Here is a 23,357-nt window from a genome sequence, read left to right as displayed (position 1 = left end):
CTCTCTCTCTCTCTCTCTCTCTCTCTCTCTCTCTCTCTCTCTCTCTCTCTCTCTCTCTCACACACACACACACACACACACACACACACACACACACACCATGCACACACACAAGAAAATAATAAAGAGGATTTTGGGGGCAATGATAGCATTTATCTATAGTTCTGGAACTTAGAAAGCAGAAGTAAGACGATTGATACAAATTCAGGCAAGCCTTAGAGAATACTCAGGTCATGAGTTCAAGCAAGACCAGAGAAAAATTAGACTCTGTCTCAGTAAAATAAACAAAAACATATAATAAACATTAACAAACAAAAATAACACAAGTATGCATTGCTAGTAGCACTCAAACCATCTACCCACGAAAATTCACAGTGTAAATAATATGTTCAAGAGGGGACAGTCATATTTATGTGATATTTGTCTTTAATATTTTGGTAACTTGTTAAGTAGTAAGATAGAAGAGGAAATGATAAAGGAAAATCTTTCCTTAAGGTATGCATATGGTCCTATTAGATTTTGACACATGCCTCTGCAAATAATTTTCAAAGTCAATGATACTCTTGAAAGGAGTTTTAAAGTGTAAGGAAGCTTCAAATGTTTCAGATAAAACAGATAAAGACAGAACTGAGCCCATGAGAGCCCCAGCATGTTTCCGTTTAGAAGATTAGTAATGACACAAAGACAGTCTTTAGCCACAAATATTCTGTTAACCAGGAATGAAAAAGATACCAGTTAAAATATTCAATGAAACTGACAACCTGTATTTTAAGGCTGGTATGAATCCCTATTTCTGCCAAAATCAATTTTAAAAGGAAAATTCTTCTGAGAATGTTTCTTTGAATACTGCATTGTTAACTAAAACCATCACAGCACATGTTAATCTTGAGTTTCCTCAAAATAACTAAGAGGTGGAAAATCTTGTTAAGATTTTGGGATCTCTGTCCAAATCTGAAACCATTTGTCCATCTGGGGATAGAATTATACTAAATCCCATAGAAGTATATAGCATATGGTGACTTTTGAGCTTATGGCCTGATCCTAAATTTTCCAACAGGGTTTGTCACTTGACTGTAGTACATTGTCTAAATAAGGTCAGTAGGTCAATTTTCAGCAACACTGCCATCTTCTCCAATGAGCCCTAAGTTCTTGCCCCACTACCCTTACCAAGTGCTTCCTTTCATCCCATAGTCTCCCCTTCTCAAATAACAGGGGAACAGCCATTGAAGCAAAATAACTTTCAGTGTTTGTAGGATGAATTTTGTATATATCAAGGCATCATGCAACTCTCATTTTTCTAAAGTATCAGGTCTATGTAAATAAACATTGTTCAGAAAAATATTCAGGCTATCTAATGACCACTTCCTTGACTCAGGACAGTCCAAGGCATTAGAAATCAAAGTGTAGACTAACCACACCTATCAGACTTCTAGATTTATTATTTCGAACCCATCTGATATTATAACATTGCGTATCAAGGGACTAACATTCTCTATAGTTGAATTCAGTTCTTCATACCCTCTTTAGCGTGTTAATTCATTGGTATCTACAGTTAGATGTATTTTAATGGACACATTTGACTGTCACTGAAGATACTGAGTATTTTGAGGTCTAGGAAAATTAAATCAATGGAAAACCAGAGATGACAAAGGGGAGGGAGACCCATAATTCAGAACTTAGTTTTGAATGAACTGAAAAGGAAGGAAGAATTTTTCCTACAATATTGTTGAGTACACTCCAGATAATTGTGAAATGGCTATAAAACAGAGTTAGGGCTATGAGAAATCTCAATGATGAGTATCCAGTGAATAGCTGTGCAATAAAGGAGAGGAAAGTGAGACAGAGCATAAAATTATGCTTGCTTTGCTATTAAAAAGATGTCTTTATCTGGCATAAACCTGAAGTAATGCCTGAATTGAGACTTAGAATTTCCCATTTCCTATGATATTCTGAAAAGTATTTTTTACTTTCATCTTTTATTTGTGTTTATTAGATTTGACTTTACTTTCAACTAGACATGTACTGAAGATATGTTCACATGAGCAGGTGTCTGTGGATGCCAGAGATCATCAGATCCCCTGAAGCCAGAGTTACAGCCATTTGTGAACCCTCCCATAATTTATACTGAGAACCACCTTGGATCCTTTACAAGAGTAGTACACACTCCAAATCACTGAACATCTCTACAGCCCCTCACGTTCACTATTTTATTAAATAAAAGTACATCTGTACTCAATCACCAAAGTGAACAAAAGATTCAAATTGTAGACCAGAATACACTATCATCTGCTGCTGATAGTTTTCCCACAGGAAGCCATTTTACCTGAGTTTTCTACTTCATCCCTCAGAGGTCCAATTTTCATCAATGGCAAAATAAGACACAACAATTGGTTCTTCCATGTTCAGTCTACTGATTCAAATTAATGCTAAGAATGGGCACATTCGTATGGTGGCATCTACAGAAGCAAGAAGAACCTACCTGTGGCTACCCACCTACCATAGGAAACCAACTCTCATCCAACGCCCACCAAGTGCCAACAGATCCTTAGCTAGAAGTGAGGCTTTAGTAACTACATTTACCCCATGGATACCCCATGAAATGTTTAACTGGCTTGATCTTGTGTAGGTAATGATATCTGCTGAGGGTTCAAATGTGCAGCATCCATGCCAGTCCAGAGTATAGCACTACACACCACTCTCCCCCATGCTGCAGCTCTTTCCTTCTTTCTGCCTCCTATTTCTGTTGTTCCGTGAGTCTTGGGGGGAGGGGCAGTGGGTGATATAGCTGTCCCATGTGTGGTTAGACAGCCCCAGTTGTTTTCTCTTAATACTCTAAACAGTTATGTGTATCAACCACAACCCGCTGCAATAAGTGCCTTTTCTGACCAAGATTGAAAGCAACACAAATAAGCAATCATGCTTCAGACTACAAGTGAGGATTTGGGGAGATTAACATATAAAAGCAGAGCTTGGCAACTGGAGCCCCTCTATCTAATCTGCTTCCCCTACCTATGTGCAGTCTTCCATAAAGACAGTAGAGGAAGTCATTTATCAAGGTAATTTTTACTTTATGTGACAATCCATTTTTTTCTGAACTACCTCGCAAAAGGACACCTTAGGCAAAGTTTTTCCCCTCTAATAAAAAATATTGACTATGTTGCATATAAAAGTGACAGGGCAGCAAAACTATGCCTTTTTGTTACATTATGAGAAATGATAAAATGGATCATGGTATATATGTTACCTTAATTGGACTATTGGTTCTAGCAACACAACTAGTGCTTAGGATGTATATTTTAACTGAGGTCCTTTTGGACTATTTCTACAGCTCAGTACACAAAATACATTAAAGGTTTTTGTGCATGGTTTACCATTATAATCATACAATTTTAAAGTCAACCAAAAGATGATGGCTTGTCACTTGTGCATAATTCTCATTTCTGGTACCTGGAAATAAAAGCCTTTTCTCCCACTGAATATGAAGAAGCATACTTTTGTCTTGATGAACTTTTAATCTAAAGGCTCTGTGTCTTGGTGGCTTGCTAGGAATTATAGAAGGCATATACTTACTTTATATCTATACGTCATGCATAGATGGATATGTAGATATAAACCAAAAGGTAGGAAGTGATCAGATAAAGTATCCCTGATGTCAAACAATCTAGTTTTGTAAGCGTCTTTCAGAATCTATTCTGCTTGTTAGATGCATTTGTTATTCCTACAAGTTGCGCTGATAAAAGATACACAATGAGAGTGAAAATTTTCCTATTTAAAACTGAAGCATTCTTAGTTACCTTTCAGTTTTCAGGGTGAATTGATACTGTGATTTTATATAAAAAAATTTCTACATGTGTCTATAAAATACATATAATTGCAATGTGCTTGTGTTACTGGCTTCCACAAGTTTATCAACTTTATTCTTCAACACTGTCCTTCCAAGTATGACAATTAAATGCATTTCTCATATTAATAATCTATTTTTACCAGCCTTTATGTTTAAAAAAAACCATGCAAATGCCAGAAAGCATTAACTCTATACTGATGCCTGATCACTAAAAAAAATAAGTGGATTATCATTTACTAAAGTCTAGAATATTTATATTGTTTATTATTTTCCTGGTATCTGAGGGAGATATTGAAGTCTTATAGCTTTATGGTTTCTTATCTTACTTACTACATATGTCATAATTAAATTGTCTTAATAGCAGAAGAAATCAGGTGCATTCAGGGTTTCATACCTATATACTCCAGGTACTATCAACCTGAAACCATTACAGAACAAAGTTGATATTTTACCAACTAAATATATATGAAATATGAATATTCATGGCTAGTTTTGCTTTTTCAGAAAATAATCTACTTCTCGCAAAACAGCTGACATAGCAGACATCTTTTCAAATGTTTTAATTGCAAAGTTGGACTCTCAGATAGCTCTTGGCTTGGCTTCCAAAGCTTTCCATAACTGGTAAGGTGGCTATGCATAATGAATGCTCCATGCCTTGCTTTATGATGGACAGCTTCAGGAACATGGGATTTTGCTGGTTGCTAAATAGCGAATATCTATGTGACTGCCTCTAATAACTTTCTGTAGGGAAGACATCTCATATAATGTATTGCAAATTTCATACTAAGAGAGAATATGATCTATGAGACCACACCCAGGTAAGAAGAAAAATAGAGATCTGTGTGCCTGGTCCAAACTCCTCTGTGTTTCTTCTGTTTGCCCAGCTATGCATATTTGCAATGTTGTTGTGATACACTTTATGCATATGGCTTTATGCAGGTTCTCATGAGTCTCCCTAGCCAAGCACTGAACAGATGGCATTAGATGCTCCATAAAATGCTGTTTAATTAGTATAAATTAAAATGCTAAAATTTATCTTTTCCAAACCCTCAATGCTAGGGTAATGTTTTGCTTTATTTTCCCATATCATATATGTTTCTTCCTGTTTAAAAACAAAAACAAAAACAAAAAAACTTCCATTGCTACCTATTCTTTCAAAAATCCCAATTCTACTCCATCACTTTCCAATAACCTACCCTTCTGCATATCAGTTCATGTGTTCTCTTGCTCAAAAGCTTCTGATAAGCCATTCACCCCAGTGGAGAACTATGTATTATAGCTACTCACCAGAGTGTCTTGCTTCACTTCACTGTTCTCCTAACACCATCAAAAATTTACTGTGTGCCTTGCCTCAGTTCCCCTTCTCCCACTTTTTGCTTCTGAGGCATAACTGCAAAGAACTGGGAAGTAGGTATTAAAATTAATCTTCATATTTTGATGGCTGCATTCCTCATAATTATTTATGAGCTGAAGATTTCTAAGCCGGCAATCCCTTTCTAAACCACTGTAACTGATGTGGTGTCTGTTGAAATGTTAAGCTTTCACACCTGGCTAGCTGTGGCATAAACCACAGGATGATATGGCTTCTCCAGTGACTCTAAGGTATCTATCTACCCAATGAGCTGATGTTTTTTTATTTCTCTTGCCTTCCCTGTGGAAATTTCCCAACAGCCATTCCAGGTAGCACATATCTAGATTCATGAAGAAAAAGAAGAATATATGGTGTGTGTGTGTGGGGGGGGAGGTGGGTAAAATAGTTCTCGTCTAGACCAATAACTGTCCAAGATAAATAGGAAAAGATAAATGCTAATTTAGATTCTTATGTACTGTAATTAATTAGTAATTAATTGTAAATTGGTAAATAGTAAAAGTAAGGACTCATTTAGATTCTATAAAGGTGAAGCTTACCTTTAAAGGTAAAGACTGATTTAGATCAGCAAGAATTGATCACTGATGACTGGAAGAAAGGCCTGAGAATGTTAGCGTTGAACAAGGTTATTTAATAATGAAAATTGACTTATTTGTTGAGTAGAGGAATGGTTTATAGCATATAGGATGTTGAGGTCATTTGTCATACTCATTCCAGCATAAATTGAGGTTGAGAAGACCAGCTTCCAAAGTTTGTGCTGTAATCAATAAGGCTGATGGGACCAGAAAGTTAAGTTTTAGCAATATCTATTATTACACCCTACTGTTTCTACTACTGCTCTGAAGACTATTCTTTGAAATGCTGGAGAGACAAACATAAGCCTCTCCCACATACTTGCATGAGTTCTGGGTGAGATTGTTGTAATATTATTTACAAGTATACAAGGTTTGTGACTTGTTATAGATGTGCATTGAATTGAGCACTGTTCTCACAGCTGTAGACAAGCTCAGTGCTGGCTGCCTAAAGAAGAAAATGTCATCTCTGGAATCTACGACATCCATCATAGTTTTAAAATAAAATTTATGGTGGCATCACCATTTCAATATATTGGAAAACAAACAACAAGGGTGTGCTATGTAAGCCACAAAGGAGCTGTTTAATAAAAAGATTAATCACTTCAGATCATACGAAATAGCTCAAACTATTATGATAAATTTAAGTGTAATGTAACATTTATTTTTTTCTCCTTAATCTTGAATATGAAGTGAAAATAGTAACAAAGCTCTATGTTGCCTAAAACATTGCATATAGAGGAATACAATCTACCATGAATTAAACTAGTTAGGGGATGAAAATATCAGTCCAGAGAGTACACTTCTGTGGTCAGAGATGAGAAAAATTAAGAGGTCATGTCCAAGAAGATACTGATTACACTCCAAAATTGATTTGGATAAAACACATTAAGTTTTCCACAAATAGGCATCTGTTGGTAATATCATTAAAGAGAGTCTATTCATATTATATATTCTCAATATTGTTTGTTGATCATATACTACACATCTAAATAAAGTTACATCCCTTGTGTGTCTGTGTGTAAGATATTGAAGCAACAAAGTATGCATAAACACAACTCACAAAGAAGACAAAAAATAGTTTACTCTGGCGCAAAATATGATTGTCCACAGTTCATGAACACATACATAAGTCACCTCAAATTCCACATGATAAGAGTCTGATGAAGGTTTATAGTAAAAGAATAAAGCAAGTCATAAATCAAGACATCTTTCATATAGATTGGTGGAAACAGTAAGTAGGCAAGTTGAAGCAAAGCATGGAAATTCTGTTGGAAACTTCAGATATTACTTGGCAATATTCTTTGCTTTTTGATTGGTTGGTTGGCTGGTTGATTGATTGGTTGGAAAACTGATACATTGTTTGTACATTCTAAATGATATACTCAATGGTCATAAAAGTGTTAGGTCACGTTAGAGAGAAGAATTGGGAGGGGTTAAGATGGCCAGAGGTAATTTGACTCTAGACTTGAAATATCCAAATTCTCCCATCATCTAGTTTCTAATCAGCTTTGCAGAAGGTTCTATAGAAAGGTACTGCTTCTTTCTGGCCATTTCCATTCACAGAACTTTTTAAACAAAACACAAAATCCTAAGAAAATAGACATTATAATAGCATTCAGTAGAAACACTGTAATAAAGTGTTCTTTTGTGCAGTGGGCTAGAGGAAATGGTTCATAATGAAAAGTAAGTACCTCTTTGGTATAAAACTACTTAGAATAAAATAGAAGGAAAAGTTCTTAAATGAGATAATCAAGAAAAAAATGAAAAAAATTCAAGATGTAAATTTCCTTGCTCTTGTAAGTTTTCTTCCTTCCTCCAGGAAGGAACCAGTTTATAGAAAATAGTTACCTAACAGCTCTTTCCTGACATCTCTCTTTCTCTGAAGAATCCTATAATATTTGACTTATTTGATTTGTTTCTTAGAGAAGCAAATTAATACCTTCCTTAAAAAAACTTTAGCTCGAGTGGCAGGGCTGGGATCTTTGTTAGAGTGAGTGTTCAGCCTATGTAATACCCTGAGTTCAATCCTCAGAATCTAAAACCAAAACATTGAAACATATATAAAAGTTCTAATGGTAAATTAGTATGTTCAAAGTCATTACATCCCCATCTATTAAAGAGGCTACCGTGGATAAAATACTTAACCTTAGTATATACCATTTTTCACATTTATTAATGTAGAGAAGACACTGGCAACATTTCTCTTAATAGATTTGTTGAAAACATTAGCTGTAATGTACCATGAATAGAATTGTCATTGACATACAGAAATCATGGTAAAAATGTTAATTTTTATGTTATAATTTATTATGCATTATTATACTGTAATAAAATTTAAACAAATCTGTACTTACCACATAATCCCTTCAAATCTACTGTTACAATTATGAAAATGACTTAGAAATGGCTCTGTACTTAAGATAAATGTTCAAAATGTAATTTTCTAAAACACAATTAAAATGTTTTTAAAGCACATCTTTTCTGCTTCTTTTTCTTCTTCTCCAATGATCCCTGAGCCTTAGGAAGAGAATTTGTGACAGAGATGTCTTATTTGTGGCTGAACATTTTTAGTCTCAGTCTCTGAACCCTGATCAATTGTGGGTCTCTGGGTTAATTGCAATTTAATGAGAAAAAGGCTTCCCTGATAAAGTCTGAAAGAGGCACCAATTCATATGCATAATGATAATTTAGGTCTTAAGTGTCCATTTAATGTTATGTCTGTTTAGCAGTAAAATAGTGTATTGTTTTCTATGGGCAATGATTTAGGACTACAGATTTTTGGATCCATAATTGTACTATATATGGAATTTTTTCTTGTGGAATGAATGGGCTGTAAATCTAATAAGAGAGCATTTGATTACTCCTATGTTGTCAGTGTCATTTTTTTCTTCAGTGGGAATATCTTGCTAGGATAGTTATTACTATAACTCACAGAATTCAAAGAATCATGAAAGCTAACCAGTAGGTATGAAGCTTCCAAGTGAGTACCAGCTTGATTTCTCTATGGCTCAAATCAATGGTATATTCAGCCATCAGTTCTTTTATTATTAGATTCAGATGGTAACCAAGAGCATTGGCAATACCCAATAATGTATGCTTATCTTTAGGGTATCATTTTCATCAATCCCCAAAGAAGTATCTTGTTTCTGAGATAGACTTTTATTTGTTACCCTGTGGTATAAACTGGAGGCATTGCTGCACCTTAATATAAGGTAACTCATTTATATACATATACGTGTGTGTGTGTGTGTGTGTGTGTGTGTGTGTGTAGTTTGAGTATATTTTGTGGTTAAGGATATAGAACATTTTAAAAAAATATTTCTCAGACATTTGTGCTTCATCTTCTGAGAACTCCCTGTTCAGTTCTGTGTCCTATGTTTGTAAAATTGGAAAATATGTTTTCTTTATGTTTAATTTATTGGGTTATTTGTTTTCTATAAATGTTAACCTTCTGTGCATGTATAGCAGGCATTTTTCCTATTCTGTAAGCAGAATCTTCATTTGAATAATGGTATTATTTTTCTATAAGAAGATTTTTGCATTTCTAGAGTCCCATTTATTAAATGTTGGTCTTAATGCCTGAACTTTCATGGTTTTTTAAATAACTGAAAGATTAATCCTAAGTTTCATGTCATAATTCAAGATCCAGGATAGTCAAAATCATTCTGAAGAATAAAAATAAAAACTGCAGGGTGTATCACTATTCCAGGTTTCAAATTATACTTTAGAATTTTAGTTTTAAAAACAATATATTGTTGGCACAGAAGCAGATATATTTATTAATGAAATATAATTGAGGACGTATATACGAACTTGTATCTAAGAGAAACCTGTTGTTTAAAGCCAATGATACACTTAAAAAAGTACAGTATTTTTAACAAATGATGCTGATCTAACCAGATAGCTACGTAGAAGGATAAAGCTTGGTCCTCAGCTTTCACCCTGTACAAACTTAGCTTCGAATGGATCATTGACCTCAAAATGATACTTGATATCCTGAATTGGAAAGAAGGCAAATCAGGAAATAAGCTTGAATTTCTTGGCATACCAAAAAGGTTTTCTGAGCAAAACCTGAAAGCATAAGAATTTCCAATGTTCTATTTTGTTGCTGTGTTTCCTGTTTTCTGGTAAGAAGAGATTTTGAAAGGGTGAAGGTTATATTACTCTGGGTGATATTTTAGAAAAGTGAAAACCATGAAGACATTTTGCTGAAATCTCGATGGGTGGTATAGGGAAGCACAAGCCGCATAAAGAGAAATTTCAGGGTATATATTCTCCATAATACTTCAGTGCAGGTATGTCATTTTACGTTTCCCCAGAGCCACAGGGTATATAACACTTTAGTCTCAACTGTGGACTCTAATGATCCTGCTAAGTTCTGTGGGGTTATGCCTTGATGTATTGAACTAATTGATTAATCCGGGGGAAGGGAGTCGTTTTTTATTTATGTGTTCACTGGCAAAACCTCCAGAATCTAGTAGATAGTTTCATGGTCATGCCAGTGACCTTGGAAAACTCAGTGTGTCACAACACAAAGCAAAAGAATAGGAACTTGTAAAAAGGACTTTAGGGAGAAGGGAATTTGCTGATGGAGTACAAGGGATGTAAGAGTGGATATGTGACTGAGAGTAATCTCAATATATCCTATACATGCACAGAGTTGTCAAAGGATAAATTTCATTAACTTAGAGAGACAATTGGAAACAAAATACGTAAGAAAATAAAATTTAAATGATTTGAAATATGTAGATATTTTAATGTATTAACTGGTATATTTAAATTCCCAGCAAATAAAAATTATGACTAAAACTTGAAAGTAAGTGAACACCAAAACGTATTAAAGAATTCACATAATAAAATATATGCATCATCTGTATAAAGAAAATAATTTGATTTTCAAAACATTCAGAAGACCTTAAAAATTAGAGATTTAGTTCAGTGTGACAAGTAAATGGAATAATTTTACTCTCCCCAATTTGATATAAGTATTTTGGATTATTTTTTAAAAATACTCGATATTAATAGTATTTTGTATAAAATTTCACAAAATCATCTGGGACTTTATTTCCAAAATCAAGGAGAAATGTGGATGGGGCTGTGGAGGACTGAAGCTAAGTGAAAGAAACCAGGACCCAGGAGCAAGGCCAAACACCTACCATCCCATTAGGATCGAGGCCTGTGCTTAACCAGGTACTCAGCTGCCTCTCCACGGTTCCAGATGCCTGGGGCAGGAGACACGTGGGAACCACAATGCAGCCCAACAAGATCCACTCCCATGCATAAGCTACTGCCCCACAACTGGTGGAGGATGTGGACAAAACCAGCTTCAAGAGTACCCACACTGGCACTCACGAAAAATCACTCCATGGAACTCAAGAAGAGTGAGCAATTCCCAGCCTAGTTCAAAAAACTACCCCCCCCCCCCAGATGAGTAGCATTGCAAAGTTAACTACCAGTCAGGTCTTGGTTCAGTATCAAACTGTTCCCAACATAGGAGACAGTTATTCTGATGACATCTCTCTTTTGTAAAAGAAAAAGGGGGAGTTGTGGGGCAGTGGGCTGTGAGAAGCAGCTGGGTACCTGACTGAGCACAGGCCTCGAACCCCACACCCTAATGGGACGGTAGGTGTCCTGCCTTGCTCCTGGGCCCAGGTTCCTTTCCCTTAGCTTCAGCCCTCCACAGCCCCTCCTACAGAGAGGTCTATAGCCATCAGTCACATAGGAACTGTTCCTCAGGCTCTCCCACATATAGATGAGGTATCTCCAAGCTCTCAGACCAAGCTAATAGGGTTATCTGCTGTTAGACTGTAACTCATCCCAAAACTGTATATAAGAACTCTATTTGAGAGAAGTAAAGGTGTGCAAGAATCATCCCATTGCCCGAGAGTTTCTGTTGCTAAAGTTGTAAACTTGGGAAGAGATCTGATCTCCTGAAGCATGTTCAGGACCCTCCCCGCCTTGCTAGCTAGCTGGCTTCTCACTGGCCCAGCCCAGACTAGCTCAGCGCAGAGAGACAAATGTAGCACCTGAGAGTAACTGGGTGGCAACAACGGAGGCATGGGCAGAGGCAGCAGCAGAGGCGATTCCCCCTCCCTGCTTGCACTCTATCCCCTTGGACTGCACCCCTGTACCTGACTGGGCCAGAGATCTTTGTGGGAAGCCCTCCCAACAGAGACTTACAGAGAAAAGTATTTACAAAATACTCTGAAAAAAATTCAATGTATGCCTTCATGCGCCAGACACAAAAATCTTATGGCAGCCTTAAGATTTATGCTGTTAATTTTTGTGTAATGTAATAATTCACAAAGAAGTTATGAAGACTACAAAGAGGCTTTAAGTATAGCGCTGAGGATCCTTATGAAAAGGAACAATTATTTAACATATGAAAACAGGATAATCAATTGCACAATAAAAAAATTTTAATTTTTATTTGTGTGCTTATGTCTGTAAAATCGATAGAATCTATGTGTGAGTGTGTGTGGACGCAAGTGCACACATACATGTGAAATGCAAGTGTCTCTGAGTTCCAGAAGAGGGCATGTTCCAATAGAGATGGAGTTACAGGCATATGAGCAGCCCCACATGAGTGCTGATAATCCATCCCAGGGTGCAGCTTGATCTTCATGCAGGTTCCCCAACAACTGGAGCAGGGGCCTGTGGATCCTGTTCCCCTAACTGGGATGCCTTGTCTGGCCTCAGTGCGAGAGAATATGCCTAGTCCTGAAGTGACTTGATGTCCCAAGGAGCCTAGCATAACTGTATCCTGTGTGGCTTCATTCAGCTGAGATGGAAACAGATTCCAAGACCCACAAGAAACCATCAGGAGGAGCTTAGAGAGTCTTGTGAAAAAATGCAGGATAGAATTGAGGGAGCCAGAGGGGTCAAGGACACCACAAGAAGATCTACACAATCAACTAACCTGGGCCCATGGGAGCTCACAGAGACAGAAACACCAACAAAATAGCATGCATGGGTTAGACCTAGGTCCCCAACGGATTTGTAGCAGATGTGCAGCTTGGTCTTCATATGGGTCCCTAACAATTGAAGCTGGGGCTGTCTCTGACTCAGTTGCCTCCCATTGGGTCCCATTCTTCTAACTGGACTGCCTGTTTGGGCCTCAGTGGGAAAGGATGCACTTAGTCCTGCTGTGACTGGATGTCCCAGGGCAAGATAGTACCCAAGCAGGACTTCCCATCTCTAAGGAGAAAGGCAAAGGTATTGGGGGTTAGGAATTTATAAGGGTGGTACTGGGAGGAGAGGAAGAAGGGAGGTTGCAACCAGGATGTAAATTTAATAATAAATTAATGAAAATGTTAACAAGGGAAAAGTAAATCAATGAATGAAATCAGACACACACACATATTCATACACAAATACAAACACAAATAGCCTATTCTGAACAACAGTCAGAAGTAATTTGGAGTAATATTTATTTTGTATTTGACATAATTTTCTTAAATTAAAATCAAATATAGGATGCTGTATAAGATATAAATTTTAAATGTTTCATTAATACAATGGTCTATTGAATTGAAGTATTTTATTAAAATATCATATTTTACTGAAAATCTATCTGGATAGTACTTACCTTTTCTTCAAATTTCTTCAGTGAATATACAAAAGGGATTAGGATAGAAAACACAAAAATAAAAGTAGACCCGGAAAGCATTTGTGCTGGGCACCCTACAAATACTAACATTTTTAATATTCTAGGTTATCTCTATTAATCTCATTTTACAGATTACTCAAGTTCAAAAAGGTTAATAATTTATATCGATAAGAGTTTATTGGTATAAAATATAGATTTAAGCCAAAGTTGATGTATTTCAAAGTACTTGTTTTTCACTATCATAGACTGCATTCATTCTAACATGGTAAGGCCATCAATATTTTACATTATTCAACACAAAGTCCCTTTATAAAGGGTGGATTTTTGATTGTTACTCTGACCTGTTCCTTATGTTTATTTGACTAATAAACATACAGTAAGCATTTTCTCTATGAAAGTTACCATGTCATGATCAGATGATAGGGGATGGGAGTTACAGACTACAGAGAGTAGTTATTGGCAGGTGCAAGAAAATATGTATAGGAGGAAAGCATCTGTGAATGCAATTGCCAAAAGAGAACTAACTGTGGCTGCCAACATCACATCTTAAAACTGGCAGCAGATACTCACAGGGCAGGAGAGTTAAACTGTGAATAATGGTTACAATTATAAATAAACAATAATCACCCAGAAATATAAAAGTTGAAGAAGATAGCATGCTAGAATGGTTGGAAGCAACGCATGGCTCTCCTTTTTATGAGTCATGAAGACTTAAACAGCTGTAAACAAGCTCTCCTGAGGAACAATAATGCCATTCATTTTATAAAATCAGGAGACTATATATTCCTGTAAGCTGGGCATTTGTGTATCTACCTAGAACTCACATGTTGAAAGTAATCATCAGTCCGATGGCTGAGAACTGATGCTTTGCCCTCTCCCTAAATAGCTGCAAGATGCACCTGCCACTCTGGTTAAAATTCTATATATGAGTTATTATAGAAGAGAAATTTAATGAACTGTGTCATAGAGCTGATGGCAGCAGAACATAACACATAACACAAAACCTAAGATGGAAAAAATCAATGCAAGACTGATGGAGGATAAGAGGAAAGCATCAATATGCTCCATATTCAGAATAAAAAGATACAGGCACAGTGTAAGAAGCATAAATATGGTCTAGAATAGCCTTAGAGAGAAAAAAGAAAGACCAAGAGGTAGAAGATACCTGCCAGCTTAGGAGACAGAAAATGTGTTTTATTCGGAGGCCTCTTTCTTAATTCACATTGCCTGGGAGGTCTCATGCAGGCTTCTCCAGGAAAACACAATAAACAGGATATATGGAGATTAAAAAGGAGATTTATTATGGGAACTGACTCATGTGGTTAAGAAGGCCAAGAAGTCCCTCTGTATGACGTGTGTACCCTGGAGAGTCAGGAAATCTCATGGTCTAATTCATCCTGGGTCTGAGGTTCGGAAAGCCAAAGGAGGCTGTGACACAGGGAACTCTGTCTTAGAGCATGAGGAGAAGGATGCTTCAGCTGAACGAAGCAGATAAGTCCCCTAAGGACTGTAGGACATCAACCCACATTAGTAAGGGGGACATTTTACTCAGTCTGTCAATTCAAATGCTAATATCTTTCAAAATGCTCTCACAGGTACACTTAGAAATTATGCTTTCTGGGCACATTTTAGCCCAGGAAAGTTGTCAAATTAGTTATTATGCCATAGAAGTGGTTTATTCAATTAGTAAATGTTGGAAAGGGGACTAATTAGATGTGGTGACTAACTTCTTTAATCCTAGCATTAGAGAGCCAAAGGCAGATAGGTCTCTGGGAGTTTCAGGCTAGTGTGACTTTAAGAAAGAAAAGAAAGAAAGAGTGGAAGGAAGGGAAGGGAGACAGGAGGGAAGAAAGAGAGAAAGAGAGAGAGGGAGAGAGAGAGGGGGGGGGGGGGGGGGGGGGGGGGGGGGGGGGGGGGGGGGGGGGGGAGAGAGAGAGAGAGAGAGAGAGAGAGAGAGAGAGAGAGAGAGAGAGAGAGAGAACTTGACATAATCAATAATCACTCAAATGCCCAATTATTTCTCTCTTTTTCCAGATTGAAACTAACCTGTCTACAAAGCTGACCTCCTCTCTGCCTGATGATGCTTAGGACAGGGAAGTGAGCATGTCTAACCCAGAAGTAAGAATGTGAGGCTATTGAAATTCATATCACCTGGTGGGATGAGCAACCGGCACCATTGCATTGGCGAGCAACTCTGCCAATATTAATCTCCCCTAGAGGGGAACGATATAGCTGTTTATCTCTGCACCAGCAGATCTCCTCTAGAGCTAGGTCAAATCTCACAGCACTCTCTCACACATGAATAAACATATTATAATAAGAATATTGATCACAACACTTGCGCAAACTCCCACATGCCTATCAATGGGCATATGGTACAGTCACACAATAAAATACTATGTGATATTGATATTCATTGCCTACGTTCATTTGTATCAATATTTATAAAACATTAAAATAAGATCTTGGATAAAATATTACACCATTAGCCAAATTTTGTGAAGATACTGTCCATATTTGAAGTTATGTTTAGTTTATGAACATCTATAAATGTGAAAAAGGGTAATTCAGACATAAAGAGAGACAGGGGTGATGACTGCTTCTGGAGATGGAGAAGGACCAGTTAAACTGGAAACAGACTCATCCTGTCTAAGCATACTTCTTATTTCATCCCTAAAGAGAAGGCCTTTCTGGCCCCGCCCACTCCTATGCTCTACGCGGGAGTATACACACTTCTGGAAGCAACCATCCTCACTCCCATTCTCCTTTCCACCCTTTCGTACAAATCTCCCCAAGAAGAAGCTACTTAACTCGCTGATGAACTAGGGAATGGATGCTTGTCTCCTTGCACCAGCCTTTTGCTTCTGAAGGTTCCACCTCTGTGTGACATGCTTCTGAGGCAACTACTAGGACTGATGGGATGAGTTTGCTCAGGAGGGTAGAAAGATGCTAGGAAAATCTTTTGGTCCTAGTCTAGTTTAGCTCTGCCCTCACACCTTACTTATAGTTTCATCTCCAATTTTCTTCTCTCTTGAATTTCTCAGTTGACTTTTCAGGACTTGGGAACAGAAAATTGCTAGCAGTGAGTCTTCTAAAATACCAATATCCCCTATACTTTAGAGTATAGGATTTGGCATCCTAAGTATATATCTAAGAGGGGTAAAGATGTAGTTAATAACACTGAGCTACTAACCAGGCAGCACACACTAGCTGATATGAGGCCCCCAACACATATACAGCAGAAGAATGCCTGGTCTGGCCTCAGTGAGAAAAGATACACCTTGAGAGACTTTAAGCCCCAGGGAGTGGAGAGACCTAGTGGGATGGGTTGGGGATGGGTGGGGACATCATCTTGGAGTCATGGCAGAGGAGGAATGGGATGGGAACTGACGGAGAATAAACCAGGAAGGGGCTAAGGACTGGACTGTAAAAAAAAAGAATTAAAGATTAGAAATAAGATAAAATATTAAAAGCATGAAAAAGATATAGTTAATAAGTGGAATAACTTTAATACCTTAATCATTAATAAACAAGACATTACAAATTCAGTAGTATAAGTGACAATTGCTAGGCCAATTACTACATTAGCTCTTAATATTTCTAGGTCTAGAAAGAACTCAGTTAACCTCAAAATATTGTTAACCTCATTGAACTCCTCCGATCACTAAGGCTAAACCACTTCAAATGACAACCACAGGAGTTGCATCTTGCAGAATAATCTGGTCCCAAATCTATTGAATTTCTGTAGGAACTATGCCTAAGATTGAACTTCTCTCTAATTTTCAACCTTTGGGGAAATCACTGGTTATGAAATAAAGGGCACTTGGGGTTTATCATTAAGTTGCCAACAGCTCTTTGAGAAGCCAGTGGAAAAGCAAACAGCTGCTCTTCTTTTCATGCATGTTAACCCCACTTATGATGGCCTGAAAGCTCTTTCATAGAAGAGCACACATCAGGCCGAATAATTTCACGTTAGAGTAGGACTGAGTTTCATCATTTACCCCTCTTTTTTCAGGGAACATTTCGTAACACGAGGAGATGTGTGGGGGTGGCATTGTAAGTCCTGACAATTTTGTAAGGGGTTTAAGATGCAATACAGTGCTTTCATTTTTAAACATCAATACAAAGTGTAAAAAAAAATGAAAAACACTATTATTCAAAATAATACTGTTTGCTTGGTCATTGGTTTGTGGAGATGAATATAGGAACTATTTTGTTAGTTTGCAGAACATACTGTCTCTCTAGACCCCTCCCATTTCCTAGGTCCTAAAAACTGTTTTGCATGTGATAATGTTTTCACAAGTGCTAAAATAGAGTATATGTGTTAGAATTTCCTGGCAGTTGCACTTGCTAATTATCTGTGCACCCAGAATGTGCTAACAGGTCAACCATAGTGACGATTAGTATGGAATTTTTTTCCTTCAGTATTCCCACAGCTATAAAATCTCCACAGTAAATCTCTTTGATTTACTTCACTCCTTGAGGACACCATGACCAAGAGCTCTCCATCACTTATCACAGGGCTATTACATCACAAAGTTCAGGAGAAGCCATTTACCATCACTGAAGCTCATGGGAGCCATTTATGTAAACTGTGTACTGACAGCTCCTTCCTTGAATTGTGCCACCCAGTTATCCTTCCCTGGCCACCTATTCCCCTGCCTACTCTCTTCTAGTCATTCCAACAGCAAACACATTGCATTTCTCTCGCTTTGCAAGCATTTCAACTTTACCTTTCTTTACAGGTTCTGCACTTCTTACTCATTCATTCATTCATTCATTCATTCAACAAACATTCTAAAAGTGCCTTAGATACATTCTGTGCTACATCAGACACTAGAGCAGTTCTTAGCATCCATGATGTTAGGTAGGCAGTATCTACTCCTTGCCTGCATAGTACTATAAAAAGGGTTGCAATTGGGGCTGGAAAGATGGCTCAGCACTTAAGAGAACTTGCTGTTCTTACAGGATACCAGCAGCTGACAATCATTCCCAAGTGTAGTTCCACCAGGGGATCGTGTACCTTTTTCTGGTCTCTGCAGCTACCAGTTACACAAATAAAATATCAGAATACAAATAAACATAAAAATTAAGCATACAATGAAATGAAACACTGTATTTTGTTGTATTTTTGGCAGTGTTCATTGAGAAGAAAGATCACTTTAGAAAATCATGTGTATAGGAACTAGAACTCAGTAATTTTAGAAGTTCTGTAAGTCTGAGAACAAACAGTGAAGAATCTTCCACAAAGCTCCTCTTTCTTAAGGTCCCTCAAGCAATCAGAAGAACTACCCTGGGACCGACTCATAACATATGATGGGCCTTTGGGCATGGATGGAATACTTTGGGAAGAGATTGTAGAGTTTAAGACCCAAATTTTGTTGTATTTTGTTCCCTCTTCCTGACCCATTACAGAGAGTCACCATTCCACATACTCTCTATGACTACCATACATCCCCATGAGTGCCAAATCAAAGTATCTGGCTGATCTTGAACTGAAATGTCCAGAGGAACTAAGAGACAAAGAATTAGGAGACAAAGAACACCCCCACCTCTCTCTCACTCCCTCTCTCTCTCTCACTCTCTCTCTCCCCCACTCACTCCCTCTCTCTCCCTCTCTCTCTCTCTCTCTCTCTCTGTCTCTCTTTCTCTCTCTCTCAAGACAGGGTTTCTCTATGTGGCCCTGGCTATCTTGGAACTAGCTCTATAGATCAGGGTAACCTCAAACTCAGGGAACTGCTGAGAATAAAGGCATGTGCCACCAGTCCTTGGATGATGAATACTTTTAAACAAGTAACTATTGACAAACAGAAAGACATCAGTAAATTATATTTTTCTTTGGTTCACAAAAAAAGAAAGCCTCAAAGAAAATAAACATATAAATTGCAAGTTATACATACAGGTTAAAAATAATTATAAATTTAAAAATTATATAAATAATTATATATGATATATACACATGAATGTGGCTTTAGCTTAGTTTTAGAGTGATTATTTAGCATATTCAAGGTTCTAATTTGGATTCCCACAGGAGAAACACATGGAACACAGATTCTATGAAATATCGTAAGTTTCAATTTTAAAGCATAGGAAAAACGCAAAAAAGTAATTGCGGGGGGGGGATGGTGAGTGTGTGTGGCTTAATCCCACTTGAATAATAAATGAATAAAACAATGTACAGTAACATAAAGGATTTGGGGGAGTCTTTGTTTTCTGAGCTATATCCCCATACCACACAACTGACAAGTTTTAAGACAGGTAGATGAACTTTTGAGAAAGTATCATGTTATATCCCCAAGTTGAATATTCTTATATCTGAGGCTCAGTCATTATACTTCAAGACATAGCCAATGAGAAGTATGAGTAAAGACAATATAATAAGGGAATTCTAAGTAAAGACAACAAGGATATTCAATATCAAAATGTCAGTAATGTTCACTTGTCACCATAGTAAGCCTGGAGCCAGATTCTTTCTCCAGATAGATCTAGGTTCCGTTAAAGGACAGTGATTGAGCAAATTACTCATAAAGTGGAACATGAGACAACTGTCACAGTTAAAAAATTATGATAACATGCAACAGTGTCAAAAATGTTAGAAAAGTAAAATATGATTTCAAAATGATTATCAAATCATCAAAAGATTATATTTTTATTTCTTAAATATAATGCCTATGTAATTATAGTAGACAGATAGAATCAAAGCAATGTATCTTGAATCAGGTAGCTGGAGGACAGACAGGTGAGGTAATCAGTAAGGTGCATCAACAACTTGAAGAGGCATGCTTAGGAATGCTTACTGTATTGTTTCAAGTAATTAGACTGATGAAAGAGGTTCAAAAATCCATCAAATGAAGAGACTGTATCATGACTCTAGAATCTAGATTCCATCCATTCTATGCCTCTCAGAATGAAGAAGACACAAAAGTCATAATACCTTTAGGAGTAATAAACACTAAGACTCTGAAAACAAAGTAGGGGATTCCAAACTGAAAGAGGTGTAGGTATAGGTAAGTTAAGAAGGAGTTTCAAAGATTGTTTAGCATTTTCAAAGGTAAACCAGATAGTCTTTTACCAGTACTAGGTATATATCAGGATTTCCGATCCGTACACACACACACACACACACACACACACACACACACACACACTCATCATCATCATCATCATCATCATATTGCTTTCTTGTAAAAAGATAAGTAGAGAATTTTAAAGGTTTGTGTTTCGTTAATGTCAAGATTCAAAATAAAAGAAGACAGTTATAGTTCATACATGTCACTGATCCAATTGTATTTAACAAATAATGGGCTATGATATTTGTAGACACATATTTAGTTTTAAATATCTCTCTTTCTCTCTGTCCCACCTTTGGAGTGTGTGTGTGTGTGTGTGTGTGTGTGTGTGTGTGTGTGTGTGTGTATTTAAACTTCTGATTTTTTTGTACAGGCTTGCACTACCAGGCTTGCAACATTATGTATTTTAATCTTTGCTACTTGGAATGTTTTCCCATTTAACAGATAAGAAAATTGGTTAGGGCTTATTTTGACATACAACCCATACTAAAATATGAGAATAGCATTTAATGGCCAAATGGAATCATTGTGATGGGGAAAGCCATAAGCAGGTAGACCCAAACTTTTATGAGAAGACTCTTGAAAAGAGACAAAAAAAATTAGCAAAACAGCCAACATGAGAGAAGGGACTGATACAATAGATTAAATGTAATAAATAGAACGTTGACAGACTTGAGGGAAAGAGCAAGCCTTTTACTAGGTGTATACCAGGATTTCTGATCTGTAAACACACACAATCCACCCTGCATGTGTGTGTGTGTGTGTGTGTATGTGTGTGTGTGTGTATGATGTATATGTGCATGTCTGTATGTATATATGCATGTCTGTATGTATGTATATATGTATGTATGTATGTATGTATGTATGTATGTATGTATGTATGTATTTAAACTTATGAGTCTTTTTTTTTGCCTCAGTCTCTCACATAGCTGAGATTACAAGCTTGGGCAACATTATCTCTTTTAATCCTTGCTACTTGGAATGTTTTCCCATTTAACAAATAAGAAAATTGCTTAGGGCTTACCTGCCATACTTCTCCAGCACTGGTGAGAAATGGGTCATCTCAGCATCATTAGGTCTGAGAAATAAGTGGCTGAAATGTTAGAAGAAGCTAGCTGCCTGATAGATATTGTCACAGACAGATACAGCCCGAGCACAACGTGGGTGATGGTTTTTAGACTCTCCTGAGACTCCAATCTACTGCCAACATTTCTCATGAGCTGGAAAAAAAAAAAAGCAGCAGTGGCCAGGGAATCTTAGTCAGGTACTGAGAAAGAAGAAGTGTTGATCCTTAGGAGAGCGGATAGGGAAAGTAAAGTGCAGTTGCCTTTCAAACTTTCCCGGCCTTGACTATGGTTTGAAATACATTTTTTTTTTTGCTCCAGCAGAAAGACAGGGCATCAAGTGAGGGAGGGGGTTGCCATACCACAGTCAAAACTCTGACCCATATTTGTTCCTGTCTGAAAGAACTGCAGGGATGGAAATGGAGAGGAGCCTGAGGAAAAGAAGGTCCAGCAACAGGCCCAAAGAGGGATCCAGCTCAAGGGAAAGTCCCAAGGCCTAACACTATTACTGAGGCTGTGGAGTGCTCACAAAAAGGGACCTATGGAAGCACTCTGGAAGACCCAACAAGCAGCTGAAAGAATCAGATGCAGATATTTGCACCCAATCAATGGACAGAAGCCGGATATCCTTGTGGAGACAGGAGGGTGGGCAGGAGGTATGGGGTGTGAAACCGTGAGAGGGTAGTCCGGGACAGGGGAATAAAATCTGGAGTGGAAAAAAATGAATGAATGAATGAATGAATGAATGAATACAAAAAAAGAAATATGTTATTTGATAACCATTGTATATACAGAAAAGGTCAGCTGGGGAGATGCCTTAGTAAAAGCTCTGGCTGGGCAAGCAAGAGGAACTGAATTTTCATCTCCAGAATCCAAATCAAATCCAGTCAAAGCTGGACACAGCCTGTCTGTAATTCTGGTGATTCTACAATACAATGGAAGGTGGAGACAGAAGAATCCTGACAATTTGGCAGCTACCTAGGCACCAGCATAAGACCCTACTTCAAACTGGCGAAAGATGGAGACTGGCACTCAGCATTGTCTTTTTGAATTGGTGAACATGCACACACACATATAAACCACACACACACACACACCAGAGGTGGGGCAGAGAGAAAGACAGAAATTTAAAAATAAATATATACCTACAAATATCATAGCCCATTATTTGTTAAATACAATTGGATCAGTGATATGTATGAACTATTAATGTCTTCTTTTATTTTGAATCTTGACATTAATGAAATACAAACCTTTAAAATTCTCTACTTATCTTTTTACCAGAAAGCAATACGATGATTTTTAGCAGCACAAAATCATGAAATTAAAAAGCTCATCCTTTGAAATGTTTTATTGCATTTGCTTTATTATTTGCAAGAGGAGGGCAGTTATTATAGCAGTCGTGTCTTCAGCCATTACCTTGAATAGTAATGAATTAGAGAAAGCCTTATATTATTCCATTCAGTGAGAGCATCTCTGATCTCTGTCTTTTCTACTTAATCTATGGTGACGTATCAGGCAGGCCTATAGCTTTCTCATAACTTTAATAAACTAATTTTGTGCTGATACATCTTTCAGGCATAAAGAGGCATACTTATCTACCCAAAAGTTTCCTTTCCCCCTCTGTCCTTAAGTTGTCATCTACCCACAACTTCAAACTGATCTCATTTGTGGACAATCATGTGACCAGAGGCATTGAGGTATGTTGCTCAGAGGATGAGAGCCATCGAGTCATGAACCAGGTATTAATAAACTCTATGTATACATACATACACAGAGAGAGAGAGAGAGAGAGAGAGAGAGAGAGAGAGAGAGAGAGAGAGAGA

The sequence above is a fragment of the Grammomys surdaster genome, unplaced genomic scaffold (assembly GCF_004785775.1).
Source record: "Grammomys surdaster isolate TR1022 unplaced genomic scaffold, NIH_TR_1.0 123830, whole genome shotgun sequence".
In the NCBI taxonomy this organism is placed as follows: domain Eukaryota; kingdom Metazoa; phylum Chordata; class Mammalia; order Rodentia; family Muridae; genus Grammomys; species Grammomys surdaster.
Note: the sequence above shows the minus strand (reverse complement) of the source record.